General features: G+C 42.6%; 1 long non-coding RNA gene across 3 annotated transcripts in view; it reads left to right on the top strand.

Annotated features, from left to right (window-relative positions):
* The first annotated feature begins 1,211 nt into the window (after positions 1-1,211).
* The window catches only part of LOC129511395 (uncharacterized), a 63,029-nt gene continuing 38,761 nt past the window's right edge, over positions 1,212-25,479 (top strand). For 2 of the 3 annotated variants that reach the window (XR_008664805.1, XR_008664806.1), the window contains exons 1-3: positions 1,212-2,212; positions 2,693-2,780; positions 3,765-3,859. This is a non-coding gene — a long non-coding RNA (uncharacterized LOC129511395). Of the gene's footprint in view, positions 2,213-2,692; positions 2,781-3,764; positions 8,105-25,479 lie in introns of those variants that run through there. The other variant, XR_008664804.1, reaches the window with a different exon arrangement.

Here is a 25,479-nt window from a genome sequence, read left to right as displayed (position 1 = left end):
CTGTGTCTTTCATGAATAAATAAATAAAATCTTTTTTAAAAAATTCCATGTATGCATGAAATTATATGGTATTTGTCTTTCTCTGACTGACTTATTCTGCTTAGCATAATACCCTCTACTTCTAGCCACGTTGTTGCAAATGGTAAGATTTCTTTTTTTATTTAAAATTTTATTTATTTGAGAGTGAGAGAGATCATGAGCAGGGAGAGGGGCAGAGGGGGCAGCAGACTCCCCACTGAGCAAGGAGCCCAATGCAGGGCTCCATCCCAGGACCCTGGGATCATGACCTGGGCCAAAGGCAGAAGCTTAACCAACTGAGCTGCCAGGTGCCCTGCAGACGGCAAGATTTTATTCTTTTTGATGGCTGAGTAATAATCCATTGTATATATACAACACATCTTCTTTATCCATTCATCTGGCGATGGACATCTAGGCTCTTTCCATATTTTGGCTATTTGAACATTTCTGCTGTAAACATTGGGGGGGTGTGCCCCTTTGAATTCTTGGTATAAATACCTAGTAGTACAATTGCCGGGTTGTGGGGTAGCTCAATTCTTAGCTTTGTGAAGAACCTCCATACTGTTTTCCACAGGGGCCGCACCAGTTTGCAGTCCCATTGACAGTGTAAGAGGGTTCCCCTTGAGGCTACTTATTTTTAGAGAAGATCACTTTTGCTGCCATTGGGGGAATTAATTGGAATGAACCTAGTTGGAGGGACATGAGAGGAGCAAGACTAGAGACGATGAGAGAAGTATACCAATAAAATAATAGAAATAATTAGCATTTATTGGACATTACTCAGTCCCAAGCATGGAGTGTTTTAAGTGTTTAGTGTTTTAATTTTAATTTAATCTCTATGACAAGCCCTGTGAGGTTACCCCTATTTTATAGAGGAGCAAACAAGGGTTCGGAGAAGTTAAGTCATTTGCACAAGATTACACAGCTAGTAAGTAGCAGTCGGGATTCCAGCCCACACACAATGCAATAGCACCATTTACGTAGTACTTACTACATGCCGGGCACTGTGCTAAGCACCTTAATATTCACCTTCATAGGTATTATTCCAGTTTTAATGAGGAGGAAACTAGAGGCCAGAGTGAATAAGTACATACCCTATAAGCAACTGGCAGAGCAGGTCCTTCTAGTTTTAAAATCCTATTCCTTGATGTGTCGTTGTTTATTTCAGCCCAGGGAGCGTCCCTGTACGCACACACCTGCTGCAGGGTTTTCTGGCCAGCAGCTGCGGTGTGGCTCGCTTCTGCTCCCTTGAACCTTCTGAAACCTCCCCTAACCAGCCTTGCTTGGGCCTCTCTTCCAGCTCTTTCTCTGCGAAGGCAGAGAAGCTTCTGTCATCTGCAGGCCTCCCCTTCCATAGGACGGCCCTGCCCTTCCCCTGAGGCCCAGCAGGCTTTCCAGTGAACCCCACAGGGGAGGTGGGAAAAGAGAGAGCGATCCGGAGTCTCGGGGGCTGGCTGGTCACTGAAGTACTGCCCGGCCAGACCATTTAAAACATCCTTGAACAACAAAAGTATAAATACCGCGTCTGGACCAGAACAAACGATACAGAGAATTTTAATGCCAAACTTGGAACAACAAACAAAATGTTTCTTTGGGAATTTCTGACAGAGGAGCACGCCGTATAAGGATTTTTAAAATTGTGTGGTTTTTTTTTTAATTGTTTGTGTTTTTTTTTAGTAGTCGGGGCAAGTTTCAACCAGGATATGAAAATGAACTGGAAGCAAACAACCTCAAAGGCAGAAATGAGATTCTCCTTGGAAATCTTGCATAATCCACTGTCTTGTGTAATTTCAAGAGGGCTTCGAAATAAGGAGAAAATAAATGCCAACTCTCCTAAGCTTGCCAGGAAAGGAAAGGTCTGAATTTCTCCTTCTACTGAAGAAGGAGGAGCACCCTCCCCACCCCCGTGAGGCTCCACCACCTTCCCCACCAGTACCAGGAGAGGCACCTGATGGGTGGGCCACCTCCAAGACAACAATGACTTAATTGTGATGTGTGATGCGGGCTTCGGGAAACTGCTGGCCAGGCAGCGGGACCTGTGAGGCTTGAGGGCTCTGTTTGCGTGTCAGAAGGAGAAGGTCCAGCAGCTGAGAGGCCAAACATCAGAGAGGCTCGAGTCTGTGGTCCTGGACGTCACCAAGACAGAGAGCATCACTGGAGCACCCAGTGGGTGAAGGAGTATATGAGGACAGAGGTATGACATAAGATAAATTTCTCTTAATCTAGGTGTCCTCTTATTCCAGGTACTGATCCCATGAGAGGATGACAGCAGCCTACTAAATAAGAGAGAGATACTATTAAATTATAAAATTTACCCTTAATTGTCTACTTTGACAGCAAGGAACAATGATCTGGATCCAAAATATGTAGCCATGGCCATATAAACATGCTTAATTAGGTAAAAATTATTTAATAGTAAGTCATCTTTGTATAGCACTTCATAATTTTACAAAATTCTTTTTTTTAATATTTTATTTATTCATGAGAGACACAGAGAGAGAGGCAGAGACATAGGCAGAGGGAGAAGCAGGCTCCCTGTGGAGCCCGATGTGGGACTCGATCCCAGGACCCCTGAGCCAAAGGCAGACGCTCAATCACTGAGCCACCCGGTGCCCCTCATTTGAACATTTTTGAATGGGTCTTGCTTGTCCACATACAAGGTCTTTGCCCACAGGTCTTGCACATGCTGGTGCAATGGAACCGATGAGAGTTGGAGTCTGGTTACCTGCAAAACATCCTGGCTCCAGTCTGTGCAACCTCAGGTAAGTCATCTAACCCCTCAATGATCCAATGTCTTCTTCAGTAAAGTAGGAATAATAACACCTCCCCAAAGGGCTATGGTAAAGCATCCATGAGGTGATATACATGAAAACCTTTGAAAAGGAGAGATGAAGTCAGATAAAGGAGCTGGCAAGTTGAGTCACAGGCCAAGCTAGAGAATGAGTACTCTGTCTTCTGGGCAATGGGGAGCCGTAGCAGTTTCTGGAAGAAGGTGGTTCTTTTCCTGGTCTTTCCCAAATTTCATTTGTCCATTCTGAATCCACCTAATTTCTTGGACTTTGGACCTCTGTCTACTGGCAGTATCCCGCAGAGTCTCACTGTGAACTAGAAAAACAAGGAAACCATTGACAAGTAGCTGCAATAGTAAGCGCCTGGAAAACAAGGAGGGGGGACAAGACAGAGGAGGACCTAGGGTGCCTCTTTATAGGGGCTCAGACCTGGAAGCAGGAGCCTTCCCCTCCCATGGCAGAGCGGCTTCCGTAGGTCCTGGGACTTCTCACATTGGCTTCTGTTCTTTACATGAAGAAAGAGAAGTTTGGGGACGCCTGGATGGCTCAGTGGTCGGGTGTCTGCCTTCAACTCAGGGCGTGATCCGGGGTCCCGGGATCGAGTCCCACATGGGGCTCCCTGCATGGAGCCTGCCTCTCCCTCTGCCTGTGTCTCTGCCTCTCTCTTTGTGTCTCTCATGAATAAATAAATAAAATTTTAAAAAGAAAGAAAAAGAAATTTGCCAATCATAACCATCCTGCCCAGGTATATACTGGTCTCCTTGTTGCTCAGCAGAAAAATGCTCCAGATATTAAGGCTGGATAAAAATCTCTCTCTCTCTCTTTCTCTCTCTCTTCCCCTTCCCTTGTCCCTCCTTCTCATTCTTTACTTCTGAATGGTTAATGGATACATTTGGAAATAACTGCCACACTCTACAGCCTCTGGATTGCATACAACAGATCATATTCTTATTGCAGGATTCAGTTTCAGCTGCATGCCACAGACGCCAAAATTAACAGTGGATTACACAAGACAGATATTTCTTTCTTCCCTTGTGGAAAAACCTGCCATGGTATGTATGGTATCTCCTCTCTATTGATTTGTCAGGGGCTCAGATGTTTTTAGGCTTCCTGCTCTGCTATCCTACAGTCCAAGATGGCTCTAGGCAGTGGAACGGGAAAGGACAGGTCTCTATCCCGTAAGGGTAGAGCACAGATGTTTTGCACATCTTGCTCGTGCTCACATACCTTGGCCAGAACTTAGTCACATTGTCAGAAGCAACAAGGCAGGCTGAAATTGTGGTTCTCATTCTGAGTAGCCAGGCATTCAGCTAATAATCCAATTATCGTGGACCAAGGGGAGAATGTATGTTGTGGGACAGCTGGCAGTCTCTGCCACACAGAAGAAGTCAATTCTCTTGCAGGATCTTCAGCAACAGCTTCTTTCTTTATGTAGTCTTTGGTGTGTGATGGGTTTAATAATTACACTCCTGAATCTATGGGTCAAATGATTGGAATGTCTCTAGGAGACTCCAGGAATTCTTTTCTTAGGTACTCAGCTCTCTCTTACCAGCAGAGAAGTGAGAAGAGTTTGGAGACATTTCTTAGAATCAATTAGCTTTGGTCTTCAGGTTGATTGCTTTGCAGGATAGAGATCCTTACCTTTTGTTTTAAAATAGTTTTGTTGAGGTATAATTGATAAAATTCACTTCTTAAGTTTTATGTAAGTGTACAGTTCCATATTTTTTTACTCAATTTATACTATTTGTACAACCATCACACAATCCAGTAATAGAAAAAATTTTCTTCATACAGAATGTTCTCTTGTGCCTAAAGTTAGTTCCCACTTCCACCGATATACTTTCCATATCTATGCAGACCACCTTTTCTGGAAATCCTGTATAAATGGAATTATACAACATGTAGTCTTTTGTGTCTGGCTTTTTTTACTTAGAATAATGTTTTGGGGCTTATCCATGCTGCTGCATAGCTCAATAGTTCATTCTTTTTTATTGCTGAGTTGTATTCTATAATGCGGACATACCACATTTTATCCATTAACCAGTGGTGGACACTTGGATTGCCTCCAGTTTGGAACTAATGTAAATAATGCTATTGTGAAATTCAAATAGTCTTCATGTGAACACATGCTTTCATTTCACTTAGGAGTGGAACTGCTGTATCGTATGATATGTTTAACTTTTTAAGAAACTGCCAAACTGTTTTCTAAAGACTTTATGTCATTATACATTCCCACCAGCAATGTATGAGAGCTCTGTTTTCTCTACATCCTCACCAACCCTTAGTATTGCCAGTCTTTTAGATTACAGTCATACCAGTATGCATGCAGTGGGATCCCTTTATGTTTTTTTTAAAAGGTTTTATTTATTTATTCATGAGAGAAAGAGAGGCAGAGACAGAGGCAGAGGGAGAAGCAGGCTCCATGTGGGGAGCCCGACGTGCGACTCGATCCCGGGTCTCAGGATCAGGCCCTGGGCTGAAGGCAGCGCTAAACCACTGAGCCCCCCGGGCTGCCCCCCTTTATGGTTTTAATTTACATTTCCCTGATAATTAATGATATTGAGCACACAAAAAGTTATAAATCTTCCTCTAAGCACAGCTTTAGCTGCATCCTATAAATTTTTTTTTGTTTTTTTTCTTTTTGTTTATATTTTCATTCAACTCAAGATCCTTTCTAATTTCCCACGTGATTTTTTCCTTCGACCTAAGGATTACTCATACCTGTCTTGTTTAATTTCCAAACATTTGGAGGGCTTTCAAATTTTTTCTTGCTGTTGAATTCCAATTTAATTTCTCTTGTTGTAGAACAATCTTTGTATGACTTCAATCTTTTAAATTTTACCAAGATTTGGCCTAGTATATTGTTTATTCTAGAAAATGTTTCATGTGTGCTTAAAAAGAAAATGATTCTATTTGTTGAGTATTCTATAGCTACCAGTTAGGTGAAATTGGTTGATAATGTTCAAGTCTCCTTATCTTAACCAATTTTCTGTTTTATCAGCACTCAAGAGAGGAACATCTAAATATCCAACTCTAATTCTTCAGTGGTCTATTTTTCCTTTCAGTTCTGCTCATTTTGTTTCCTATTATATTAGGGTTCAGTTATTCGGTGCATGTGCATTATAAATTTTATAACTTCTAGATGGAATGACATTACAAAATGTCTCTATTTGTCTCTGGTAATATTTGTATTTTTAAAGTCACTTAATATAGCTATTCAAGCTCTCTTACAATTACTATTTGTATATATATCTTTTTTGATATTTTTACTTTCAATCTGTTTATGTTTTGGGATCTAAAATATGTCTCTTACAGGGGCACCTGGGTGGCTCAGTTGGTAGAACATACAACTTTTGATGTCAGGGTTGTGAGCTTAAGCCCCGCATTGGGTATAGAGCTTACTCAAATAAATAAATAAATAAATAAATAAATAAATAAATAAATAAATAACATGTCTTTTATAGACTGCGTATGGTTGGGTCTTGTTTTTGTATACAGTCCCACAATTTCTACTTTTGATTGGAAAGTTCAGTTCACTTACAATAATGTAGTTATTGTCATTGGAATTTCTTTTGAGAGAGAGCATGCGCCATGCGTGCATGAGTGGGGCTGGGAGGGGCAGAGGAGAGGGATTGAATCTTACGCAGACTGCAGTGAGTGCAGAGCTCATCGCAGGGCTCAATCCCGTGACCTGAGCCAAAGTCCCAAGTCAGATGCTTAACCAACTGAGACACCCAGATGCCCCTCAATGTCATTAGATTCTATCTGTCATTTTGCTATTTATTTTCTTAGGTCTTATGTCATTTTTCCTCTTTCCTCATTTATTGTCATTTCATAAGTTAAAAGAGATTCTAGTATACCATTTTTTAAAAAGATTTATTTATTTATTCATGAGAGACACAGATTGAGAGGAGAGACAAAGATATAAGCAGAGGGAGAGGCAGGCTCCATGCAGGGAGCCCGATGCGGGACTCGATCCCGGATCCGGGGATCACAACCTGAGCCAAAGGCAGGCGCCCAACCGCTGAGCTTCCCAGGCATCCCGAGTATACCATTTTAATTCCATTAATTTTAAAGACTTTTAAAAATGCTATTTCCTAAATAATTAGAGCAGTGGTTCTCAACTGTGGGCAATATTCTTCCCCTATTCCTGCTAAAGGATATCCAGAAATATCTGGAGACATTTTTCATTGTCACAGCCTGGCAGGGTATTCAGAGGTCAATCACTTGTCAAATTAGCCTGGGTTTTAGCTTTCAGCTTGGCTCCCACCTTCTCCCCGCCATGTGAGTAGTGCTCCAAGCCAGCTGCCTGTGTATGGAGAGCTTAGTCCAGCCTTTCTGTGACTCTCTTACTTTCAGACCTCACTGCTAAATTTCTGGCTGGTCTGCTGCTTGCCTCAAGTGGGGTCATAAACTGAGGTTAGAAGAGCTATGAGTTTTCCCTGTTCCTGTCCTACCAAGTTTGCTGCTTTGCTGATAATGCTGCGGTGTCTTTCTGTCTTCTACCTGAAATGAAGCCTGCCCCCTCAGGCCGCAAAGATGCTAATTTTCCGGGCAGCTCTGCCAGTCAAGCCTGTTGAGCTCCAGTGGGGAATGGGAGGGAATGGCCCCAGGCAAGGAGGTCACTAATTCCTGCTGATCTCATTTGAAGAGCTAAAGGTTTTTCATGAATAAATGATTCTCAATTTGTTGTTTACCTTTGGTTAATTTGTTTCTGACAGTTTTGTCCAATTTTACACTTGCTTTTGGAGGAAAGGATTTGTTCATCTCTTCATTCCATAGTTGGAAGTTCCCCCACTACTTCGGAGTTAAAGTTTGCATCCTGAAACCTGGCAACTTTAGAGCAGCACCTTCACCTCCAAAAGGGTAAATAGTGTCCTTAGGGAAAATCTGGGTCCTTGTGAGTTAGGGACAAATGGGGGTAGGCAGGGCTAGGTAGGGGCCCATGGAAGTAGGCTCACAAAAATGCCCAAATGCTGAGGTGTAAGGAAACCAGAGATCATGGAACAAGCCAGAGCACCTTGCCCTAAGGTGTGTGTGGGGAAGGTGTCTTATTAGGAGAGTCATCTGTGACCGACAAAGAATAACCAGATCCCAAAGAAGAAGGCCCTAAAGACGTTACCACTAGTCCTTACTCCATGGTGATCTCGGTAGATAATGTTAAAAGGATTTAGGTTCGCTGGTTGGCTTCCAATAAAAGACCAATCATACAAACCCTCAGTGGCAACCTGTTGGGACCCCTTTCACTCCTGAGAGCTTTCTCTGTATCTTTACTTAAACTTCCATCCTTCACTCACTCTCCTGTGTCCGTGAGATTCATTCTTCGACTCCGTGAGACAAGAACCAAGCTCTCTCGTATCATGCGTTTCTCTGGAAAGCACAGAAAACTAAAGGTAGTTCTTTTTTTTTTTTTTAATAAATTTTTATTTCTTTCTAAGTCATTTTGTTTTTTTAAAGGATTTATTTATTTATTTATTTATTTATTTATTTATTTATTTATTTATTTATTTATTTATGAGAGACAGAGAGAGAGAGAGAGAGAGGCAGTGGGAGAAGCAGGCTCATGCAGGGAGCCCGATGTGGGACTTGATCCTGGGACTCCAGGATCATGCCCTGGGCATGAAGCAGGCGCTAAACCGCTGAGCCACCCAGGGATCCCTAGAAGTTCTTTGAAAACTGTAGTCCCTCTTCTACCAACAATCAAGTACATTTTTGGTGATGGGGGAGCAAAGGGAGAGGGAGAGAGAGCGCCTTAAAGGTGGAGCCCAACACAGGGCTTGATCTCACGAGTCTGAGCTGAAATCCAGTTGGAACATTTAAGTGACTGAGCCACCCAGAGGCCCCAGGCAAGTATTTTTGACCTTTGGTTCAAAACAACTGATTCTGAGCCCCAACCAGGGCTCTGATCCAAGTGATGTGATTTTTTTGGAGTAGTGTTGGGGCCCAGAGCCAATGCAAGAAAGAATTCTTGAGACATCTTGGTTGTAAAAAAGTGGTTTTACTGAAGCATGGGGACAGGACCCACGGGCAGGAAGAGCTGCTGTACCCCTCCCCCTCCAAATTGTGAGGAGCAATTGATTAGATTCTTTGGGGTTGGGGGGAGTAATGATAAGGGAAGTTCCAAAAAGATTTTCATATGCTAAAGGAGACCCGGAAGATCCTAGAGGACTTGCTATAGTCAAGCTAAGGTGGTTTTTCCCTCTAAGCAAGACATTCACATTAAGACAGTTGGGAGCTTCCTGGAGGAACCTTTTACTCTGTCTGCCTCAAATATTTGTCAATGGGCTGCAGGTTATAAGGACATTTAATTTTACCTACGTTTCCTTCTGCTTTGTTTCTCACATCACAGGTAGCACAAGCCCCTCAACTGGCTGGTTTAATATCCAAGGAATCTAGCTTCCTAAAGTTTTATATTTTAACTTGTTGGTTTCCCCCATTGACCCATCTTCCCCTTTGTGTGTGTGTGTGTGTGTGTGTGTGCGCGCAGACGCACACACACACACACACACACACACATGATGTAGGAAAAGACGGTAGGGTTCTGATCAGGGAACACAGGGCTAGCTGAGGACAAGGCACAAGCTTGGGGCAGCACATGGACAAGTCCCAAAGGGACATTCCTTTATGGACTCAACTGCCTCAATGTTCGTACTTTGTTAAGAGCAGAAGGCGATTCTAGCCCGACCCCCAGGAGCCTGTAAGTCTACTTTAACATATAAAAATTCCTTTAGAAATTTCCTTTATCTCTAAACCCCCAAGATGCATTCTGGCAATCATCCCCCAAGCACATGGTCCACTGATACACATCGGAAGGGTCTCATGATTCATGTTTTATTAGATGGTAATAAGTGACCTTTCCCCAACAATAGCCAGCTACCTCAGGTCCTGGAAACCTTGCTTCCTAAATTCCTTAGAGAATACACTATCCTCAAACCCCTCCCAACTCCCTGGTCACCCCTCAGCCACCCCTCACAGGCCTGGGACAGCAGCTCTTCCTGCCCCCAGGGTCCTGTCCCCCTTGCTTTAATAAAACCACCATTTTGCACCAAAGAAGTCTCAAGAATTCTTTCTTGGTCATTGGCTCTGGACCTCACCTATATTTCAAAACTTCATCAGGTCTGGTTATTCTTTTTTGGTCATAAGTGATTGTCACAAGATAAAGATCACCCCCCCCACTCCCAACACCTAGGGCGGGGTGGTCTGGTTTATTCCCCTATCTCTGGTTTCCTTACACTACACATCTTGGGAATTCCTGCGAGCCTGATCACACAGCCCCTTACCTATCTCCTCTCCCTACCCAGTCCTGCCTGTTCCTTACTCAATATGCTTGGAGGATGATTCCTAATGAGTATCTTGGGCGGGGGAGTGGGGTGGTGGTGGAATGGAGCCTCCAAAGGAATTTCTGTATGTTTAGAGTAGACTCACAGCATCCTGGAGGGTCAGGCTAAGACCCTCAAAGTGTCAACACCAAGGTGCCCCGATGTAGGCCCTGGATGAGGCTCTGAAGACATTCTCTTCCAAGTGCCAAAAGTCCAGGGCCATACCTTATTCATTCATTCACCTGGTTTGTGTTGAAGCACCTACTGGAGCCCAGTTCTATGCTGGGGGCTGCAGATATGATGGTGAACATGCCACAGTTCCCACCCTCGAGGAACTTTTAGTATCTAGGGAGCAGACAGAAATAAGCATTTATATTAAAGTGTAGGGGGGCAGCCCGGGTGGCTCAGCAGTTTAGCGCTTCCTTCAGCCTAGGGCCTGATCCTGGAGACCCGGGATCGAGTCCCGTGTTGGGCTCCCTCTGTCTGTATCTCTGCCTCTCTCTCTGTGTGTGTCATGAATAAATAAATAAAATCTTTAAAAAAATAAAAAATAAAAAAATAAAGTGTAGGGGTTCCTGGGTGGCTCAGTGGTTGAGCATCTGCCTTTGGCTCAGGGCATGATCCCCAGGTCCTGGGATCGAGTCCCACATTGGGCTCCTCTCAGGGAGCCTGCTTCTCCCTCTGCCTGTGTCTCTGTCTCTCTCTGTGTGTCTCTGGTGAATAAATAAATAAAATCTTCCATAAAAATATATATATATATATTAAAGTGTGATGAGCTCAATGACAGAGATACAGACTGTTAAGGGGAACTCCTATAAGACGGGAACACTTAGTCTAGACCAAGTAGGGGATCAGAGAAGGCTTCTTGGAAGCAGGAATGTCTGAACCAAGTCGAAAGAATGAGTTGAGTTGGGCAGGCAGCTAGTTGACACTGTATTGTTCACAGATGTTCCAACTGAGTCAAGTTTAACTCAACTTCCCACCCACTCATCTTACTTCTAGATCGCCCTCTGCCTCCTTGCTTCACCCTATCTATGTAATTTGCTTTGTGATCTTCCAGGAATGCCAGCTGACTTTCATATTTATTGGAGGCAGATAGATTTAGAAAGATCAGTATGCAGCAGTTAAAACAATCTTTGACCTGATGATTGAGAAACAAAATCCCTATTTCCTGGCAGCATCTGAGTATGTTGTGTAAAACCAGTTGACAGACCATCTAAAGAAGAGATTCATGCCCTTCATGAAGGCTGGACTAGATAGCCCTGAAATTCCAGTTCTGGTCTACTATTGATTAACTGGGTGATGTCAGGCAAGTTTCTTAACATCTCTGGGCTTCCTTGTTTGTTTGTTTGTTTGTTTGTTTCTTTTAGTGTAAAGAGAGGGGTAAGTCCTCAGTTACCATCCTCCTCTAACATGAAGTGAATTTGGTTATTTTGCAAAGCTAACTAGAAATGATCTAGAATGGGTGGTGTCATGAAAAGCAAGTCGAGATCCCTACTCAAAGGAGAAAGCATCTACCTCCAGTGCCAGGGTAAGGTTTAGGAATGGAACTCAAGGGCTGGCAATCTACCCCCAGCAGCTCCCAGGCTTACCCCATACTTTTTTCTCAGAGGTCTCTTTCTTGCATGTTGTTGAAGAAGACTTCCATTGCGTCCCTGTAGATTGTACCTATTCATAAACGTTACTGATTGAAGCAAATCAATCTGTCCATAGGGACAGACAGCAAGAGGCAGATATTGACTGTTTCATATCCCCACACTCACTACTCTATCAAGTTATGGTACACACTCTCTCTCACTAGCTTTCTTGGAAGAACCCCTGTGTCTAACTGGAACTAGGAAAAACCTATAATAAAGTGAGGTAAACCCACTCTATGGTCTCCTAAAGGGGTCCAGATGCTATATGGAAGTTTATGCTAAATGCACTGGTGACCAATATAATGTCAAGTCCTGACAAATCCGACAACAGATATGAATACAAAGATGTTAAGTAAGCTTGAAGATTCAACTCAACATTTCCGGTTTCTAATTTCTAGTTTTAGGATAAATGGCTTTCCTATTGACAGTCCTGCTGGGAGTGAAAAATGGTAGACAACCTTTTCATTCAGCATAAGCTCAGAGTTCTGATATGATCCAGGGAGCAGGGGAGGAGTAGCCCAAGAATGTGAGACATCCATAGCCAATAGCACGTGTTGGGGGTTAGAGGGAATGGACAAGCAATGTCAGGTTGGTTTTCATACCTTTTGGGGAAAATTAAATGTGAATGGCTGAGCTGTTCATAAGTGACAATGATACAAGGAAGTGTTTACCACAGACTCATTCTAGCCTGCCAGTGGTGGTATCTTTTTGTCTCTCCAGTAGAAAAGGATACATTTAAGTTAGTGTCAGGTCACTAGCTCTTTCAAAGTAGGAGTCTCCTACTGCCCTAGGTTTGAAAGCCTTCAGTAAGATAGGAGAAAAAGAAAATAATACTAGCAGCCAACATCTGTTGAGCCCTTTCTATGTGCCAACTGCTGGGGTGAGTATTTACATACATTATCATCTTTGGACTTACGAAGATTTATTTCTTATATTTTGTAGAAGAGGAAACAGACTCAGAGAGGTTGCATGACTTGTTCAGAGTCACACAGACAATAGCCCTGATCTGAGCCAAGTTTGTCTGGATGGCACTCTGCACTTTGATCGTGAGCAAATACAGGGGTCACTGTCCTCTCAGGGCTGGAACACCCCATTGCTCAAGTTGCCACGTCTGCCTTTCCTCAGGGTTCATGACACCTCCCCATTTCAGATCATCATGTCCCACATGTCACCATGAGTACAATGAGGATAATTATATCTTGCTTCTCAGAGTCGTTCTGAGGATTAAGAGAGAACATGTTAGCAAAGAGTTTCCCTCAGAGCAGAGCATCATGATAAGCTTGGGCTAAATGGTAGTTTTAAAGACAATCAGTCCTGTTCCTGATTCCTTGGGGCCTCCATTACCTGTGTCTGTTTTTGTCTACTTCTTTGCTCTAAGCCAATTCCCCTTGAATGTTAGGATGCCATAATTTTTTGTTTTAAGAGAGGGAGATGTGGGGAAGGGACATAGGGAGAGGGAGAGAGAGAATCTTAAGCAGCCTCCAAGACCAGCTTGGAGTTCAGCCTCACAACCCTGAGATCATGACCTGAGCTGAAATCAAGAGTAGGACCCTTAACTGACTGAGCCACCCAGGTGCCTCCCCTCCCCTCCCTCTCCCATAAATTTTCTTTTAATTGGTCTTTAGAGTAGGCTTTCATTTTTGTTTTATTTTTTTTTATTTTTTAAAAGATTTTATTTATTTATTCATGAGTGACACACAGAGAGAGGCAGAGACATAGGCAGAGGGAGAAGCAGGCTCCCTGGAGGGACCCTGATGTGGGACTCAATCCCAGGACCCCAGGATCATGCCCTGAGCCAAAGGCAGATAGATGCTCAACCACTGAGCCACCCAGGTGTCCCTTATTTTCTTTTTTTTTAAGACTTTGTTTATTCATTTGACAGAGAGAGAGAGAGAGAGCACAAGCAAGGGAAGTGGTAGGCAGAGAGAGAGGGAGAGGGAGAAGCAGGCTCCTCCTTGAGCAGGAAGCCTGATGTTGGTACTGGATTCCAGGCCACTGGGACCATGACCTGAGCCAAAGGCAGATGCTTAACCAACTGAACTACACAAGAGCCCCTGGAGCAGACTTTTAAAACTCCAGTTGTCTAGGGGTACCTAGCTGGTTCAGTTGGTGGAGTATGTGGCTCTTGATCTCTGGTTTGTGAGTTTAAGCCCCATGTTGAGCATCGAGATTGCTTAAAAACATCCAATTTTCTAACCACTGCCCATCTCTCATTCCCATGAAACCAAAATGGTTTGCAAATTCATAAATATGCTGGGTTCTTCGTTGCCCCTGCATTGTTCATTTACTTTTAGAAAGGTTGTCAGTGGGAGCCTGGGGAGACTAGGAGTCCAATTTCCATAAGGAGGATCTGCAGGTCAGGTTAGAATCAACCTCACTTTTCAATCTCTATTCTGGAGATCAAAACTTATCCTAGACAACATTTGCAGAAGGGGAAACCATGTCCCAGAATGTCTTCTACACCCAAGCCCTTCCAGTTAGCTATTTGAGGGTCCCTTTAAGCATCATTTCCTCTGGAAAGACTTCCTGGATCCCTCCCATGTGAGGTGACTATTTGCTCAGTTCCTTTATTTATTCACCTGAAGCTCTTCCTCTATAGACTCTGTGCTCCTTGAGGTCGGGACACTGTTTTCATTTCCGTACTCCATCCATAGCACCATGCCCTGCTTATAGGAAATTTTCAATCATGTTTGTGGGGTAAATGTCACACTTAATTTGCTTTCTGAGGGAAAAGTGCATTGTCAGGTGTATTTTCTGATTATTCCTGAGCAGATTTCAATATGAGTGCTCAATTATACATTTAGTAAGCCCTGCTGTTGATCCTGAGGTCTCATCTGTTTTTCCCTTTTGACCTTAAGGTTTGCTCATACCTTGACACAAATGAACAAACAAGCAAGACGTGCACACATACACTTTTATTGTTTTTCCTTATTATATAAGTAATATATGCTTATCGTAAGACATTATAACACGTGAATAACAAAAAAAGGAGGAAATGATAATAAATGTAGTTCTACCACTGAGAGATAACCATTATTAATATTTTTTGGACCACAAATGCAGACTTTTCTTTATGTATGTATATGCTTTTAAAATAGGTTGCAGGGATCTCTGGGTGGCGCAGCGGTTTAGTGCCTGCCTTTGGCCCAGGGCGCGATCCTGGAGACCCGGGATCGAATCCCACGTCGGGCTCCCGGTGCATGGAGCCTGCTTCTCCCTCTGCCTGTGTCTCTGCCTCTCTCTCTCTCTCTCTCTCTCTCTCTCTCTCTCTCACTGTGTGCCTATCATAAATAAATAAATAAAAAAAATAGGTTGCAGTGTTCATATGATACTTTTTCTCTTAATATATATTTAAGTACTATATCTGTTTTATGTCATATAGAGATCACATCGTTTTTATTGTGTTAATATGCCACATTTTCTTTATTGTTGGCTGGCTGCATTCTCTTCAATTCTTAGCAATTATCCACAACACTGCAAGGTGGTTAAATGTGTAAGTTGTTATTCTATTGTTACCTTAAGATAAATTTTTGAGAATAAAAATACTGGTCCAATGGGCATACATAATTTATATGGGTTTAAAAGTTTTTTAACTTTTTTAAAGGTTTATATGGGTTTTTAATGAGCTACCAAATTCCCCTTAGGCCTTGATGGTCCTGAGTTGTTGTTAACCTTGGACACTGATGTTAAAAATAAAACAAAGCAAACAAGACACTTGCTTATTGCAAAGTCATTCTTGTTTTACTTGGCATTTCTTTAAACACTGGGGAGGTTACATTTCTTTTCCTATGTGTATGGATGCTTTCCTGATTTGTAAAGTGAGTATTCTCATCCTTTGTTTTTCTTTTCTTTTTAAAATTTATTTATTCATGAGAGACACACAGAGAGAGACAGAGACACAGGCAGAGGGAGAAGCAGAGCCTGATGTGGGACTCTATCCCAATCTGATCCTGGGGATCCTGGGCCAAAGGCAGATGTTCAATCACTGAGTCACCCAGGCGTCCGCAGTTTTTCTTTTGAGTAACTTGAATGTCTTGTTTCATATAGGTGAGAGATCAGCGCCCAGGATCCCTTGGAATAAAAGCCCATTTTGTAATGATAGGTGTTAAATGAAGTTTTGCAGAAAAGACTTTTCTGGGGTTACTTTTGATGCAGGCAGTTTGGGTTCGAGCACTCAGAGGAGGTCCTACAGGACCAGCCAAGAGAATCCTTGGCTTCTCCTGGGATAGAAACCCAAGGCAAGCTGCAGAAGTGAAAGCAGAGTTTATTGAATAGTGTGAGTGATGGAGAATAGTGGATGAGTGTCTGGGAGACTCAGAAAGGAAAGGAGTCTCATCATAACTTGGGGTTAAGAGTTTATATTGGGATCTAGGGTACATGTACCTTTAGGAATCCAGTGTAGGGTCAATCAAAGGCAAGTGTCAAGTGTCAGATGGGTGTTATCTCATAAATCACTGAAGGTAGATGATGTTGATGCCAACCTCAGCCAAGGTTTATTCAAAGCTAATGTCCTGGAATATGTTTGGGATCCAGCTCTTCTTGGATGTTATCCAGTGTTTGGGGCCTAGGACAAAACACAGAGAATGATTAACTTTCTTGCTTCCCCCTTGAAGTGGGAACATAGCTTCTTTGGCTTCTTCAGAGACAAACTATAGAACACGAATAAATGGGGCCTAGCAGAAAAATAGCAGAGACTGAGCCTTTCTGAAATAGAGTCCTTTCAGCTTCCCTACCTCACTTTGGTTATTAAAATTCATGTCTGATTTACTAAAGTTGCAATTAAAAACATTTTTCTTATTTTATTTTTTTAAGATTTTATTTATTTATTCATGAGAGAGATAGATAGAGAGAGAGAGAGAGAGAGAGAGAGAGAGGCAGAGACACAGGCAGAGAGAGAAGCAGGCTCCATGCAGGGAGCCCGATGTGGAACTCGATCCCGGGTCTCCAGGATCATGCCCTGGGTCAAAGGGGGCCCTAAACCACTGAGCCACCCAGGCTGCCCAAACATTTTTCTTTAATAATTTATTCGATTTATAGACCTTATTTTATCCACACTATTTAGCCAATTTTATTAGTTTTTAAGGGGGAGTTTGATTAATATTGCATTCTGCTATTTAAACTCCCTTGAGGGCAGCCCAGGTGGCTCAGTGGTTTAGCACCGCCTTCAGCCCAGGGCGTGATCCTGGAGACCCGGGATCGAGTCCCACGTCGGGCTCTCTGCATGGAGCCTGCTTCTCCCTCTGCCTGTGTCTCTGCCTCTCTCTCCCTCTCTCTGTGTCTCTCATGAATAAATAAATAAAATCTTAAAAAAAAAACTTCCTTGAGAAATTTGAACTGCATTGGTAAATTAACATATTTAGGGGTACCTTTGATGCTCAGTCCATTGAGTATCTTACTCTTGATCTCAGCTCAGGTTTTAATCTCAGTGTCCTGAGTTCAAGCTTGGCATTGGGCTACACACTGAACATCAGGCCTACTTTAAAAAGAAGAGGAAAATTAACATATTTAATTCTCTCTGATAAACAAACCTTAAAATAAGCCTTATAAATCAAATAGCAACATATAAATATGGCTCCATCTCAAGCCCACAAGTACTACAAGAAGGCTCTTTCAATATCTCTATGCCAGATAAGGGGATCTCGTACAATCCCCTAACTCTGTATTTGAGTGTGCAACCTCTAATTGTCATATCTGACTTAAGCCTGCCAACCCACCCATGTTGATTCACAAACTGAGTGGATCTAATAGATCATTTCCAGTTATACTATAAGCTGTATTATTTTCATATTTTTCCTATCTGCAATGCTACAAATCTTACAGGGTAACAATTCTAAGGTCGTTTTTGTAACAACAGAATGACAAATTACGTCTTGTTTTGTTTTGTTTCTGCAAGGCAGATAAAACAAGATAAGTACAAAGTTCTAAAGTTAGTTGAGTAAGTAATCACTGACAACTACCCAGGTTTAACTCAACCACAGAGTCCTCCTTCCTTCTTCTTTGCCTCTTAGGCAAATCACCACAATCACATATTATCAGTTGACTTATAAATGTTGAATCCCCAGTTGATGCCTAAGGAAGCTAAGGAACGCCTATGTGATGAGATGAAGTGAGGTGAATGATGTAGGCATGCGACGTAGTGCTAGGCTATCTTGATCTTCTGATGATGCTTAGAAGGAGCACCATCTGCTTCCAGACAGAGGTTGACCAAGGGTAACTAAAACCACAGAAAGTGAAAGCATGGATAAGGTTGGGACTGCTGTAATGGAGTTCCACCTGAGGCAAGTGGCCAGTTGACCTCCCTGCTAATTTGTCTTTAGCTATACTTGAACTATTAACTTAGTGAATATAGAATTCAGAATCAGTAGGTTCTGATAATTCTGTGGAATAAAATCAATTTTGATGAAAGCGGAAAGAATAATTCAGATAGGGAAGAAGTTGGGTGGCTGTGTGGTCAGTCAGAACACCATCACGTCGGGAACTGGTGAGCCTTGTTGAGACTTGGGGAATAAGTGGTTTCTATCAACAGTAGAGACAAAGAGAAGACCAGTGGCGTTGAAAATTGCATGTTATCCCTAACGGAACATGCTCTCTGAGGGGCAGTCCATTGTAACCGTGAAGCTCACGGTCCCTGGAGCCAGTTTTTCTCAGACTGAATGTTGTTGGTTCCACCACTTACCAACTGCATCAGCTTAGGCATGGAATTAACTTTTCCATGCTTTGGTTTTATTAAATGGGAAGATTAAAGGAGATGATGTACACAAAATGCTTAAAGCTGTGTCTGACGTTTGCTAAGATACGCTATTGTCATCCACTGCTGATTGTGGAATGGCTTACTTCTCCTGAAGTAGATAGGAAAGAAACCCAACCAGCAGCTTGTTAAGAAGCTGGCATAAAGAATGGAAGAAATCTGTAATCTTTTGGGGGTAGTAAAGGGCATTAAGTTTTTTTTTTTCAGCCCATTCAGACAGGATTCCTTTCAAACAATCAGGAAATGCTTACACAGCATCTATCAGTTGCCAGACACTGGTGTATGTGGGTTACAAATACTAACTCACTTAATCTTCCCCGATACCCCTTCACTGTTATTAACATGCCCATTCTACAGATGAGGAACCTAAAGAGAGGAGAGCGGGCTTCCTAGGGCAGCAGGCAGGCTCTGCCCACCTCCTCGCTCAGACAGGACTGTAAGTGCAGAGCGAGTGACCCACACAGGCTGGAGCCCAACACCAACCAGCAGTGCGGTGCCAAACATCTGCTCACCAGCTTGCGCTGTTTAACTCTTCCCTTCATCAGATGGGTACAAGAGAAGTTACAACTTCCTTGCCCAAGTTGGTTTAACGTGCACAGAAGTTCATTTTCTTCTTAGGATTGTAATGCTGGGAGGAAGAAAGCACCTGCGGCCTTCAGGCCACTGCTCTGCCCCAGCTCTCTGCTGAACCCACACCGGGGTAACTAGGTCCCCCTTAGTTATACTGGAAACATTGACTGTACTTGGCACTTTGAGGGGTCGGGGGCGTTTGTAGCAAATGTAGAAATAAGAATTAAATTTGGTAATTTCCTGATTAGCCCATAGTGTGTTTCATTTTGAATGTATATTATTGGCCTTGGCAAAGTTTTCTTCTCTTTCTGGAGCTTCTGGAGCTACAAAGATTAAGTTTAGTAAGTGCAGTGTTGTTTTGTTAGCCAGAAGCAGAGGAGGGGGACTTCTGTAGGCAATCAACACTCCATGTGGCTCTTGGCTCTATTAGAGCAACTCTAACCCATAACAGAATTAAAGCCCAGGGACTGTGGCTTTGTCTCCATTCTTAGCATCTTACACAAAGTAGGTGCTCAGCTCGTGCTTGTTCCATTCAGTTAAACCCACAGGGTACAACAGAAGCGTGCCAAGTCAAATTCTCAACTGGGAAGAAATATACTGAATCTTATAGCTGAACTCTTAACTGCAATTATCTTTAGGAGGTGAGATTCTAGTGTTTGTTTTTTTTTTCTTCTTTATGCTTTTGATATTTCCCCCAAATCACAGCTTTGGTCTTTGAAGCAGATGATTGCTTATAGAATGAGAACTCTTCTATCTCGTTCCTTTTTAAATTGTGGTTTTTATTTTTACAAAAATTATATGGACACACAGACAACCAAATAGTTGCTACGAAAACCAACAGGACTTCCTTGCCCTTCTCTCCTATTTCCCAATCAATCCACTGAGGACACCACTTTGGATTCTTTGAGTCAATTATTTTGGTATTTATCTCCCTATGCGTCACTAACATGCTTATGTTGCTCTATTCTGAATTGAATATTTTCTATTCATTCTCACTGTGGGATCTCACCATGGGGGATAAGACTTTAATCCATTTAACCATCACTCCCATCCCATCCCCCAGGTGCATTCCAATCGTACCTCACCCCTCCTTCCAGTTCAGTTGCTTAGAAATTTGGTCAGATTGGGATCCCTGGGTGGCGCAGCGGTTTGGCGCCTGCCTTTGGCTCAGGGCGCGATCCTGGAGACCCGGGATCGAGTCCCATATCGGGCTCCCGGTGCATGGAGCCTGCTTCTCCCTCTGCCTATGTCTCTGCCTCTCTCTCTCTCTGTGTGTGACTATCATAAATAAATAAATTTAAAAAAAAAAGAAATTTGGTCAGATTGATGCTCATTGCTGACGTATGCTGACGATGCAAGCAATTACTTCTGATTCCCTGCACAACATTTTATTTTCTCTAGAGTTAATTATCTTTTTATTTCCTCAGTTTTTTTATATCTTCACCATTAAATTGACCTCCCTTGCTTCTCCCTCCAATTTTGTGAATCATCTCTCAGTATGTTCAAACACCTTAGGTGTTCTATAATTTCATCTTCTAGGATGATTTCTTGGGGCTTCTGGACTTCCTCAAATCTGGACTGATTTCTCTAGGCCTGCTACACAGCTGCCATCTTGGGATTTCCCTTTACTGCTATCCTAGGGATTTCTTTTGCCTTTTTCCTATTTTGAATCCATTGTTGCCAGGATCCTCATGTCTTCCTCTCTTCTAGTGAATTCCCTCATTTTGGGGTAGCTGCCTAATTTGCTTGGGAGACAATGTTTTGAGAATTTTCATGTCTGAAAATGTCTATATTATGTTCATATTTAATTGATCTTGGCAGGATGTGGAACTCCAGAATGGAAATTCCTTTCTTTCTGAGATTTTTAAGGCATAGCTCCTAGCCTCCATCATCACTGGTGAGGAATCTGACACCATTCTGACTCTCAATCCTTTACATGAATCATGAATCATGTTTTCTTCTCTGGAAGTCGTAGGATCTTCTCTTTGTCTCCACTGCTCTTGACTTTCACTCTGATAAACCCCAGTGCCACTGTAAGTGTCTGCTTTCACCACTATGCTGGATGCTTCATGGACCCTATCAATCTGGAAACACGTATCCTTCATTTCTAGAAAATCCTACTGAATATTTCTTTGACAATTTGATCTCTTCCATTATTTTTATGTCCTCTTTCTAGAATTTCTAGATTTGGAGGCCTTACTCCTTTAATTTTCTCTTCTGTATTTCATGTCTTTGCCTTTCTATTTTTTAAAAAATATTTTATGTATTTATTTATTCATGAGAGAGGCAGAGACACCGGCAGAGGGAGAAGCAGTCTCTCTGCAAGGAGCCTGATCCCAGGACCCTGAGATCATGCCCTGAGCCAAAGGCAGTCACCCAACCACTGAGCCCCCCAGGTGTCCCACCTTTCTATTTTAAATAGAAATTACCTCTCACTTAATATTCTGGCTCTTTCATTGAATTTTCATTTGTGCTAGTCTCATTTCCAAGAGCTCTTTTTTGTTCTCTGAATGTTCCTTTTTTAACAGCATCCTCTTCTTGTTTCATGTATGGAATATTTTATCTCTCTGAAGATGTTGAGAGTGTTTTGTGTATGTTTCCCCCTTGCATTTTCTGCTTCCTGCAGGTGACTTTATGCTGTCAGGTCACTTTAGTCTCTATCTTTCATACTAGATGCTTTCTTCTCATGTCTGTTGATCCTTAGCTAGTTGCTCACATTTAAGCGTAGGGAACTAAAGAATTGAAAATTGGTGATGCCTATCAATTATGATCTTCACTGTTTTGTTGTCACTGGACTGTTTCAGTGGATCCCTGATACCAGTGTCCTAGAACTTTTGTTTTTCTTGGATTTGTCAGATTCCCCAGAGAAACTTCTCCAATCTCCCAGCTGGAAGGCATATGTCTGGCTGCCACCATTCTGGTTGCCAAAGACAGGAAAACTGAGCTCAGGCTTTCAGCATGTACATTTTCACTTCATCCCATTTCCAGAACAATATCCGTTCCCTCAGCTCTGCCAAATGCACACCCCACTCTTATCTACATACTCATTGTTTTTACCCCCTCTTCCCAAGTGTGAGAGGAACAGTGGCTGTACATATTTGGGAGGAGGTCTGATGGTCTGTTTCTTAAATAGGTTTTCCAAATACACCATCTTTTTTCAGGGCCTCCTCTACCCCCACTTCCAGAGACTTCTAGGGACCCAATTCTTCAGCCCTATGGGAATTCTTCTATTAAATTGAATTGCATGTTAGGTTCCCCATTGCCATGTTAGTCAGTATTTTTGTTTCTGCTAAATCATTTACTGCTTGTCCACTTGCATTCTTCTCATAAAATTTCATTGCTGTGAGTCTTCTCTTTTTTCTTGTGGGTTTATTGTCTTATTTTAAAAGGTATTTTACTATCATCTTAGTGGATTTTCAGTAGAGAACAGATACAAATTAATGTGCTAAAGCTGTCAATATTTATTGTTTTTCTTATTACTCAATTACAAAAGTCATAACATGTACACAAACAAGTTCTAGTAAACTGCTTTTGAAGATGTTCATGACATCTACCCTGAATACGCTGAAAAGCAGGGGGAGGCTGCTTATCACACAGTCTAGAATCTTGCTATTCAAAACATGTTGTGTAGGCCAGCATCATTGGCATTACCTGGGAATTTATTTTAAAATGCAAAATCCCAGACTCTGCATCAGACTTCCTAAATCAAAATCTACATTTTAACAAGATCCCCAGCTAATTCGTAGCCAAATGAAAAGCTGAGAAGCACTGGTCCATAACAATAGCCCTTATCAATCAATTCAGCAGTATTAAGTTATGTTTGAAAATCAATTGGCCAGGATCTTTCACCTTAAATTCAACACAACTATCCTTAGGGATATGACCCTAAGGGAAATAATGGTTAGTCACACAAATTGAGTGATGATCCAGAATAGGTCCAGGGATTTCAAGCTCTGACCATAATTATGCTAATTAGCAGGGTAGAGACTGTATAGGCTACTCAAAAAAGATTGCCAAACACAGACGTAGTTTACTTTGAGCAAAAAAAGTGATATATGTCGTATCCATCTTATCGGGAATCGAATTTTAAAAAGAAAGAATAGGTTTTTATTATAAGATACTGGTAAGTAAGTGATATTGACAAAGATGAAAATAGTCAATTCACTCTTGCCTTTGCTAACACTTTGACTTCTAAGAATTAGAAGGAAGCACCCACTGCTTTGAAAATAAATTCATCTTATTCTCTCAAATCCAGGTCCGTTCCAGACCCAAGAGATTAAACCTTAAAAGAGAAGCTCACAGATTTAAATTTGGTCATTCAGGGCATGAAGGGGAGAGGAAGTATGCTCCAGGAAATCTCCTAGGGCTGGAAGGATGCAGCTCTTAGCTCTATAGCATTTATGAATAAGGGATGGGGCACCTGGGTGACTCAGTAGTTGAGCATCTGCCTTTGGCTTAGGTCATGATTCCAGAGTCCTGGGATCAAGTCCTGCATTGGGCTCCCCATAGGAAGCCTGCTTCTCCCTCTGCCTATGTCTCTGCCTCTCTGTGTGTGTGTCTCATGAAAAATAAGTTAAATATTTAAAAAAGAAAAAAGAATAGGGATGATAGCTACAAATTGAGTGCATTGACCTTAAATGAGCAAAGCTGGCATCAGTGATCTAAAGGCTAATAAGAGTAGCCAATTATCTGGGGTAAGGGAGACCATCAAGTTTGCAGGACAAGCTAATGCCATGGGGGCAGAAATGAGAGTCCCCTGGCTGACATGACTTACTGCAAACCATGGCTACGGTGAAGAGCAAAGCACTTGCGTAGAATCGGTCTGGGAATGCAAGCAGGGGGAGTGTGTGGATAGAAGTATCACTGTGAAACTACGTAGGGACGTTGTCAGTGTCCAACTCAGCTGGAAGAGTCCTGCGCTGAGCCCGGCAAGAGGGGTTTTTACCTGAGCAGGTGGACATTATGTAAACAGAGAGAGAACCATGCCATTTGCAGGAGAGTGCCAGGGCTGGTGCTCGTGCGGGAGTGTTCAGTAAAAACACGATGCCAGTGCTCAGCCGACTAGATGAGGCAAAGGACACCAGCAGAAGGCCTTGTTCAAGGGATGTCAGAGGGATGCTGGACCAGGCGTGACGAGATGGAGGAGAGCGGCACCAGACAGAGACCAGGTTTCCTTGGATTTCTGTGCACTCTGCAGTAGCTACTTTAAAGAGCTACCTGGGGTCAGATCATTAGCTGTTGGGGAGTTCCACTGGACAAGTTCCAGAGAAGGAGGGAATGCTTTCTCAGGACAGGGTGTCTAACTAGAAAAGCCGAAGTTTGGTCAACATAGCCTTATCTGAGTGGAATAGTCACTGTGCACTAGCACCTGAAGCATAGCGAAGCTATTTTTCAGAGACAACCCTGTTCAAAATGGAATCCTTTTCTCTCTTGGAAGATGGAAAGTGAGTTGAGTCCTCACTCTAACAAGGTATAGATAGCATAGGGGTGAAGGGGCACTTTTTTCCAGAGAAGGCTACCTATCTGTCACCCAGGGATGGATACAGTAAGTGTTAGGGCTTTGTGTTAAGGGAGAGAGAGGAAGATGTCTTCATTTGTACAAAGGAAGTTGTATCTTGTCATCCAAGGCATAAAGTTGTTTTGCTCTTTTATAGAAGCTCAGTATAGGGGCACCTGGGTGGCTCAGTAGGTTAAGCATCTGCCTTCAGCTCAGGTCATGATATCAGGGTCCTGGGATCGAGCCCCTTTGGGCGCCCTGCTTGGAGGGGAGCCTGCTTCTTCCTCTCCCTCTGGCTGTTGTTCTCCCTGCCTGTGCTCTCTATCTCTCTCTGTCAATAAATAAATAAATAAATAAATAAATAAATAAATAAATAAGAAAGAAAGAAAGAAAAGAAAGAAAGAGAAAGAAAGAAGCTCAATATACATAGAAGGATTGAGTGGATGCTCAGTAGCTAAAGGGATGGAACGTGCTGGTGATGAGTTACTTTCTCTAGGCTTCTACCCTTCTGTGCTCTGCTTTATGTCGCTGTACCTGGAACTCTGCAAACCATATTTCTCTTTGCCAGCTCTCCCTGTTGGGGTCATCAAAGAGAAGCTCTGGAGGGAGGTTAGGAGGCTGGAGGGGTGAAGGGTTTGTTCCTTTCTGTTTGCTTTCTGTTCCTGTCAGTGCCACCTAGCAACAAGTCTGTACTGTGCCATCAACTCTTGACTTCAGCAATACTTGCCTGTAGGTCGTCATCCTTTCCTACACTCCCTAAATAGGCCTGATTATCCCCTTCCGAGATACCACTACCAGCCAGTAGGGCTGCAGAGACCTCGTCAGAGCTCCAACTACACCAGCACCATCCAGCCAGTGCCCCACCCCCCAGCAACTGAGTTCCAGCTCCTTGGGAGTCTCT

The sequence above is a fragment of the Nyctereutes procyonoides genome, unplaced genomic scaffold, assembly GCF_905146905.1.
Source record: "Nyctereutes procyonoides isolate TBG_1078 unplaced genomic scaffold, NYPRO_anot_genome, whole genome shotgun sequence".
NCBI classification, from domain to species: Eukaryota; Metazoa; Chordata; class Mammalia; order Carnivora; family Canidae; genus Nyctereutes; species Nyctereutes procyonoides.
Note: the sequence above shows the minus strand (reverse complement) of the source record. Positions and strands in the feature narration are given on the sequence as shown.